Raw genomic sequence first — 9223 nt, forward strand, 5'->3', positions numbered from 1 at the left:
TGTTTGTGTTTGGGTGCTTGTTCCTTTTCTGAAAAAATTAAGTATTTCGTATGTATGTTTGCAGTTAGAAAGGTAATACTACTTTTAGAGAATTCAGAAACGAAAGAAAAGCAGAAAGATGCTTTAAAAATTATTTAAAAACCTCGTGAAGAAGTTTGCTGGCAAGAGAGATAATGAGCATGGCCTTTGGTGTCAGATACACAGGAGTTTGTGTTCTGTGAAATTTGGGGAAAGTTGCTTAATCTCATCAAGCCTGTCTTCTCATTAATAAAATTGAAATAATAATTGTACTTACCTCATAGGTCCTTGGGGATTACATGAGAAAATGCACGTAAAGTGCTTAGCAGAGTGCCTGGAAGGCAGTAAGTGCTTAACACATGATAGTGTTCTGTTGTGACTATTATTTTCTTTTCAGTCTTTTTTACATATTTGAGATCATACTGTGTTTACAGTTTCATATCCTGCCTTTTATCTCTTTTCATTGTACCATTACACACTCTTCGTAAATGTTAGTTTTAATGGCTACATTGTATTAAACACAGGAAATATACAGACATTCTTTGACTTACAATGGGGTTATGTCCCCATAAACCCATCTTAAGTTAAAAATATTGTAAGTTGAAAACACATTTAATACGCCTAACCGACCAGACATCATCGCTGAGCCTAGTCTACCTTAAATGTGCTCAGGTAACTTAACGTTAGCCTACAGTTGGGCAAAATCATCTCACACAAAGCCTATTCTATAATAAAGTGTTGAATACCTCATGTAATTTACTGAATACTGAACTGAAAGTGAAAAACAGAATGGTCGTAATGGTACAGAGTGGTTGTAAGTGAATCAGTTGTTCACCCTCGTGATCGTGTGCTGATGGGAGCTGCTGCCCTGCCCAGCATAGTGATTTGTAGAGAGGATGGTACAGCATAATCACTTGCCTGGGAAAGTATCAAAATTCAAAATTCGAAGAGCAGTTTCTACTGACTGCCTATTTTTGCACCGTTGTAAAGTCGAAACATCGTAAGACAGGAACTGCCTGTACTCACATTTAGTTGACAATTTCCCCGTTGTTGGATATTGGGGGTGTTTTTGATTTTTAACTACTATAAAAATATATTGTCATGAACAACTTGTTGGTATTTGTAGGTTTCCTTGTATCCAAGTCTGATGGTCCTATCAATGTATTTTAGGCAAATGCACTTTTGAAACCAATCTGATCATGCAGAGCACTGGGGCTTTTTTCAGAGGATATATGTGATTGCTGGAAGACAGTTGAAAGACTGGGAGATGGAGAACCATCATGGATTTCACTTGTGATGGCTCCTTCTGGCCACTGGGAACTTTGAATTCTAATAGTTTCAATTCAAAGCAAAAGGAGGGGGACTTCTCTGGTGACACAGTTGTTAATAATCCGCCTGACAATGTAGGGGACATGGGTTTGATCCCTGGTCCGGGAAGAGCCCACCTGCCATGGAGCAACTAAGCCTGTGCGCCACAACTACCGAGCCTGTTCTCTAGAGCCCAAGAGCCACAACTCCTGAGCCCGTGAGCCACAACTACTGAAGCCCTCACGCCTGGAGCCCGTGATCCGCGACAAGAGAAGCCACCGCAATGAGAAATGAGAAGCCTGCGCAAGGCAACGAAGAGTAGCCCCAGCTCGCCACAACTAGAGAAAACCTGCGTGCAGCAACGAAGACCCAACGCAGCCAAAAATAAATATATAAATAAATTTATTAAAAAACAAACAAACAAAGCAAAAGGAAAAAAACACAGGAGAGACCAAGAAGTTGTATAACGATACAAGCTTGCCAGTTGAAATAGAGACCCTCTAATCATAGGCTTAAATAAGTTAGAAGTTTGTTTTCTCTCTCACGTAACGGTTCTGGTATCTGGTATCATGGTCCAGGACTGATATGGTGGCTTTAGGGACCCATCCTCTTTTCATCTTATTCTCATCCTCAGAGTCCAGAATGGCTCATGCATCCAGCTTGTGGGAGTGGAAAAATGGGGAAGAAAGCAACTGTTTACTCTTTAGGAAGTTGCATGCACCACTTCAGCTCATATTCCATTGGCCAGAAAATAATCATAGGGCCACACGTAGCTGCTAGGGAGTCTGGGGTATGTAGTTCTAATTCTGGGCATCCTTGTATCCAGCAAAAGATCAGGGGTTCTATTTCTATAGCAGAAGAGGATAACTGATATTGAAGGAGAACTAGCTATCTCTGCCACATTAAAAAGCTGTCTCTTTTTAATACAAAAAGTAAACTTGAAAAGATCCCAGGTGTGGGTGATAATGGGGCAAAAAGAGAGTGTAGGTACTGCTACTAGAGCAATGAAAGTATTAGGGGTGTAAATCACATTTCCCTGTATATCACCCCTCCTCCATCTTATTTAGATTCAGTTTCTCTTCTAAACTAGATGATTGGACACAATTTCTCCTGCTTGTTCTTTTTCACTCCTTTTTGTTGCCCTTCTTCCCACAAACTCCTGTTTTGATAATGTCTTTTCCATTCAATAAGCATTCAGAAAGTGCTGGGGATGCCAAACTATGACACCTCCCTTTGAAGGACTGAGGAGCTTTCAGTCACATAGACAATGAAGTGTGATTAGTGTAAATAAGAGATAGCATATCTGCTGGAAGTCAGCACAGGGTACTATGGAAGCTCCAGGGACTGAGGAGCTTTTTCTAACTAGAGTGGAGATGAGGATTGGTCTAGAAAGATTCATAGAGAGGTGGTGCTGGAACTGAATTTTTTTTTTTTTTTTTTCTGGCCACACGGTGCGGCGTGTGGGATCTAGGTTCCCTGACCAGGGATTGAACCTGGGCCACGGCTGCGAAAGCACCAAGTCCTAACCACTGGACTGCCAGGGAATTCCCTAGAACTTAATCTTGAAGAGTGAAAAGGTGTTTATCAGACCACAAGGGTGTGATGAGGAGAAGAAACAGAATGAGACACAGAAAAGCATCCTCCTTGCGTGACTCATGGTTGTAAGATAATAGAAGACCAATTCAAATGGGTTTAAACATAAAGAGCATATTTGTTGGCTTGCACAATTGAAAAGTCTAAAAGAGTGGGAAATGCAGGGCCAGCTTCAGAAGCAGCTGGATCCAGGCACTCATTGGATGCCATTATGCCTGGGATTCTTGCTTTCTCCAGGATTCATTCTTTATGTTGGCTTCATTTAGGCAGGATCTTCCCAGATCCTGGCAGAGAAGGCAACAAAAATTCAGGTTTCAATCTAGTTTCTGAGATGCCCCATGAAAAGATAGCTTGTTTTCCTAATGGTTCCAGTTAAAGTGTCTAGATGACCTCTGATTGGACATATGTCCAATGCAGAATATGAGTGTGGTGGTGCAGCTCCTAGCAAACCACATAAACTGAGGATGGATTGAGTGCTGTTTCCTGAAGGAAAATGGGTGATGTTAGCAGAAGAAGAAAAAGTGGATGTTGGTCAGGCAGGCAAAAACATCAGATGAACATGAGAGTTTATTTAGGGAACTAGTAATCCTGGATGGGTAGAGCAAGGGACCAGATGATTGAGGGCTTTGGATGCTCTTGTGCAGAGCATGGGCTTTCTTAGGTGGGCAATGGGGTACCACTGAAGGGTTTTAATCAGGAGTAACATGGTCCTTTGATACATTATTAGTAACTGAAGTTCGTAGTTTACATTAAGGTTCATTCTTTGTGTTGTACATTCTGTGGGTTCTGACAAATGCATAATAACATGTATCCAGCATTACAGTGTCATACAAAATAGTTTCACTGCCCTGAAAATCCTGTGTACTACACATATTCATCCTTTCCTCCCTCTAAACCCCTGGCAACCACTGGTCTTTTTACTGTCTCCCGAGTTTTACCTTTTCCAGAATGTCAGATAGTTGGAATCGTATAGTATGTACCCTTTTTAGATTGACTTCTTGCACTTAGCAATATGCATTTAAGGTTCCTCCCTGCCTTTACATGGCTTGATAGCTCATTCCTTTTTATTGCTGAACAATATCCTACTGTATGGATGTACCAGATTTTGTTTATCCATTCACCTATTGAAGGACATCTTTGTTGCTTCCAAGTATTGGCAATTTCATGATTGCCAATTTGTGCACAGGTTTTTGGGTGGACATAAGTTTTCAACTCACTTGGGTTAAATACCAAGGAAAGTGATTCCCGGATCAAACATGGCCTTTTGACTAACCCTCTTTTATTTGCACAGTACTCTCACATTCATTAATTGACTTGATTTTCACAGGAGCTCTCTGAAGTTGTGAGGCCTATATTATTATTCCCACTTTTTATGCAAAACTGAGGCTCTAAGACTTTAAGTAAAACATATAAATTCACATAGTTGGTGAATGTGTAACCCAGGCACTTCTTAATCCAGTCTCTTCACACGGCCTGAAGTTTACAATAAAGCAATTAGCTCTAGCCAGAATTATTCTCATGATCTCAGCCCAAACCACTCAAACAATGAGACTGGGCCAGTCCCAGCAAAATGGGGAAGCAGTAAGGTTCTTTTTCATGTCTTCCTGGGCCCACACCCAGAATCTGTCTTTCAGACAGACATCCTCTGGCCTTCTCCCCAGGATCAAAAGGCATCTTTACTGTTACCCTGGAAACTGCCCAGTAATTGGTTGGGAGTTTAACTTGATGAAGTCATTTGAGTAATTGTTGTTACTAATGACTCAATGTGCCACCCCTCCCAGATAAAATGTGCATTTTCATAGTAGCTTTTAAGATCTTCACTCAAAAAAGTTTAAAAAAATGTGGGAATTTTCAGCACCAGGCAGACCTTAGGGGGTGGAATGAGATGAAGTGAATTCTTCCAGTGCTCCTCACATTTAGTTTACACTGAATGTCTCACCCACAGCTAATGGCATTTATTCTTTCATTTCATTCCTAGAGGCAGAGATTATCCCCATAGAATGGAAAGAAGGTATCAATGGACAGAATGACTTCAGTATGGTCACATGTTCTTCCAGGAACAGCCTTAATTTCCCCATCAGTCATATTTATTAGCCTCACAGGTTAATTACCCTCAGTGGGACATACCACATTTATTGAGTGGTGGTGACATCACAAGAGGGTAGTTTAGGAGTATTCTAGCTGCCTTTATTTAATCTCCAAGCCATTACAAATAAACATACAATCTGAATAAAAACAGTGTCCTAGCTACACAGATATAGCTTCAGGACAAATCTCTTACAAGCAGGTTATTGGCCTTAAGCCCCTTCTTTGTAGAAACTCTGTAGTTGAGAAAGACTCCTTCATAGGATTTTAGAAAATAAAACAAACATTTCTGACATGAATTTTGACATGATCCCTCAAACACTGAAAGAGTAATGTCTTGATTATTACAATGGGTGGCTGGCCTCCATCCAGCATTCTCTATTTTTACTACCAAAATGACTCAAATTCCTTCCTTTTGCCTTCAAAATTTTAGTAGTCAATTTTTTTTTTTTTTCAAAGCCCTGGCCTTGGGCATCTCTGGAATCTTATGATTTGGGTAATCTTGGGAATCTTAGAGTAAATGAAGGCTTTGCTTGCCTGAATATGGTTCTTGTTTTTTTAAAAAAAGATCATTTTTCTGGGTTTCAGTCTACCTGAGTGAAGTTTTACCTGTTTCAGGGATCTCAAGGTAGCCGTTGCCTGGCTCCGTACTGTTGTTGGGTGAGGATAATGTAACTTATCCCCAAAAGGCATAATCTTTGGGTGGTAGTGATTTTTCAAGGGGGAGGTTTTAATGTAGTTCATTCTGAGTGCCAGAATCTAGATGAGGTATTTGGGGTTCACCCAATGTGAGAATGTTACATTGGTGGAACATTTAATTAATATGTCTTTCAACGGCTCTCTTAACCAGAATAAAGTGTAAGCTCCTTAATCAGGCTTCAGGGCCCTTCATAATGTACCCTTCTAAGCATTCCAGTGCTTCCCTAGCCGGGTACTTAGTACCCATGTAGAACTTGAGTCTGCATTGTAAATGTTGTTTACCATTCTATCTCCCCTGCTAAGCTGTAGGCTCTGTACTCCCATTCCTGAGCATAGGGTATGGAATTCTGTAGCAATCCATAAATAACCAGCTGAATGAACGAATGAAAGCAATTCATGAAAGAACCCAAACTATGGGATAAGCTGTAAACACTTTACTAAACAGTTAGCTTAAACAAATGTCCTAATAAAACAAAAGAACAATATTAAGTATGTGAAGAGCGTGGGCCTGGTATTAACTTGTCTCTCCTTACTGTGAATGCAGGAACCCCTTCAGTGGAGAGAAGTCAGGTGAATCATTCTGCCTGGTTCCATGTGCCTTGGTTTATTTTCTTTCTTGGCTTTGGCTTTTCCTTGTCCCAGAGGCTCTTCTCTGGCCAGACTCCTCTGTACCCTGTGCTTGTGTGCACTGGAATGGGCTCTTCCCTTTATTAGGGTTTCAGTGGAAATCACCAGGACTTCTCAGTCTGTCTGAATGAAGTTGTACAAAGTTCACAGTCTAAAAAGATCCTATTTCTATAACCTGGGTTCTTGTTTTTTCTAATTTGTTATTGTAAGACCTCTGCCTGGGACTTCCCTGGTGGCGCAGTGGTTAAGAATCCACCTGCCAATGCAGGGGACACGGGTTCGATCCCTGGTCTGGGAAGATCCCACATGCCGTATCCCCGTTGACTAGCTTGGCTCTTGTTGCAACCTTCATTCTCACTGACAAATTCCAGCAGGTTATGTCTGGAGTTTGTGATGAGTAACTTCAGAAGGGCCAAGGCTTTTGGTGCTGAACCGAGGATGTTCAAATCCTTTTGTCTGGAAATCAAGCTGACTCTTACACTAGTCTGGATTTTTGAAGCCAACTGATGTGTGAGACTGTGAGAAAGTCACCTTATCACTTTGTTCCTATTTCCGTCTCTGTCCCAGGTGATGGGGGTGGATTACTGTACCTGAACTATAGAGAAGTTGGAGGAGAAATGTTGTTCTGAGGCTTCCAAATGATATAATTCTATTCAATCCCACCACTGAATACTCTACCCTGGATTTGTGTGGCATCCACTTTTACTGTCTCCTCTCCATCCTTCACCAGACTTTTAATTTTTTCCTCATGAGAATGTATTATTCTTATAGTAACAACAAAGAGCTAATGTAAAATGACCAGCAACAAATTGACTCTATTTTAATTCTGACTTGAGCCTCCAAAGTGGAATGAAGAATGAGTGCAAAATTTGCTTTATAATATAATGTGTGGAAAACCCCACGTAATTCTAATTATTCTCTACATTTCTTCCTCTACGTGTTTGTATAGTCTTGGCTATTTTATTTAACTGAAAGTTCTTTGTATTCATTTTATTTTCTTTTTTTAGAATTGAAGTATAGTTGATTTACAGTATTGTGTTAGTTGCAGATGTATAGCATAGTGATTCAGTGTTTTTACAGATTATATTCCATTATAGGTTATTTTAAGATACTGGGCATAGTTCCCTGTGCTATTCAGTATATCCTTGTTGCTTATCTATTTTATATATAGTAGCTTGTATCTATTAATCCCATACCCCTAATTTGGCCCTCCCCGCTTCCCTCTCCCCTTTGGTAATCACTAGGGTTTTTTTTTCTGTATCTGTGAGTCTGTTTCGGTTTTGCATATAGATCCATTTGTATTATTTTTTAGATTCTACATGTAAGTGATATTGTAGAGTATTTGAAGTATATGTCTTTCTCTGTCTGACTTATTTTGCTAAGCCTAATAATCCCTAGGTCCATTCATGTTACCGCAGGTGGCATTATTTCATTCTTTTTCATGGCTGAGTAATATTCCATTCTCTGTATACAATACATCTTCTTAATCTAATCATCTGTTGATGGGCACTTGGGTTGCTTCCATATCTTGGCTACTGTAAATTGTGCTGCTACGAACATCCTTCACATTCATTTTAATTCAACAAAACTTTGTTCCATACCTACTTTTGGCTAGTTACTGATTTAATTCTTCAAACAATAAGATACAGTACCTGCCCTTATAGAAATGACAAATTGGTGGATGAGAAGTGAAAAAAATGCTGATTTCCCTAAGACGTGCTCTTGAGGGGGAAATAGGGTGCTGACCTGCACAGGATCACAGAGCTTCCAGACACACCCCTTCCCAATGCTGCTTCCTCTGCTTCTGCCGGGGAGGTTGGCTGCCGGTCACCCCAGATGCTTGGATGCTGCAGATAATGCCATTTCCTGTTTCTTCTCTGGCTGGTCCAGCTCCAGTCTCACACCATTGAGCCATTTCTTGCCTCAGCCTTCCCCAACTTCCGCATCCAGAGGGAAAAATCATCCTTTATCCCTAATTCTGTTACACTCTCACGGATAGACCACGAATCAGAGGTGCCTTCTATTCTTCCAGTCCTACAGGAGTTCAAATTACAAATAAAAATTAAAATTATAAAAAACTGTAAAAAAAAAAAACAAACAAAAACCACCCACTTCTGACATTGAAGCTCCCCTTTATTTAGAACTCCCACTAGGCTTTAAGTTCCCTAAGGTCGGGAATGGGTCTGTCTTGCTCACTTGTGTATTCCCAGTGTCCAGCCCAGCGCCTGACTCAGGGTAGGAACTCACTAAATGTTTGTTAAGTGCAAATGGATTACTGCATGACTCAGGCATGCATCCCTGTGATCTTGGCCAAGGGCAAGCTGAGTGGCAGACACCCTGCTGTACTCAAATTGAGCCCCTCCTCGGACACTGGCTGACTGTCCTTGGAACGTATTTGTGTGACTTGGCCTCTCTCCCGTGAGGATGAGTTCATTTCCCAGGAGGCTCCCCAGACCTCATGTACTAGAACCTTGGCAGACCTATCCCAGGGGCCCTCCAGACTTGCCCAGGCCCAGTCTTTATGCTGGAGTGAAGATGGCCTGGGTTCAAGCCAGGCCTCAGCTACATAAATGACAGCTGGAAGGTTAAATGCAGGGGCTTCTGACTGGGAAAGTTAAGGAAGGCATTGGGCAGGTGGTCAGAGTGAGGGACCAGCTACAGGAGCAGGTCACAGGGCACCCAGGAGCACAGTGTTCTGGGGCAGTGGTCAGAAGCCCACTGTGGAGCATAATCTTGGGAGATGATGAAAGAAAGATTGTTTGGGGACAGTCAGGGACTTTATTCTCGAGGCCAAGAGAAGCAACTGACTTGAGTTTTGGGAAGTGTCACAGTGAAAGATGGCTTGTAGGGAGAGAGATTGGAAACCTGCTTAGGAAGAAGCTCTATTGATAAT

At 41.3% G+C, this 9223-nt stretch overlaps 1 long non-coding RNA gene across 1 annotated transcript; it reads right to left on the reverse strand.

The window, feature by feature from the left end:
• Positions 1 to 1674: 1674 nt before the first annotated feature.
• On the reverse strand, positions 1675 to 8570 carry LOC114486570 (uncharacterized). Its single transcript, XR_003680538.2, has 3 exons — positions 8527 to 8570; positions 8077 to 8364; positions 1675 to 6453 (listed from the first exon to the last, which is right to left on the reverse strand). It is a non-coding gene; the product is annotated as an uncharacterized lncRNA (long non-coding RNA).
• Positions 8571 to 9223: the final 653 nt, after the last annotated feature.

The sequence above is a fragment of the Physeter macrocephalus genome, chromosome 7, assembly GCF_002837175.3.
Source record: "Physeter macrocephalus isolate SW-GA chromosome 7, ASM283717v5, whole genome shotgun sequence".
In the NCBI taxonomy this organism is placed as follows: domain Eukaryota; kingdom Metazoa; phylum Chordata; class Mammalia; order Artiodactyla; family Physeteridae; genus Physeter; species Physeter macrocephalus.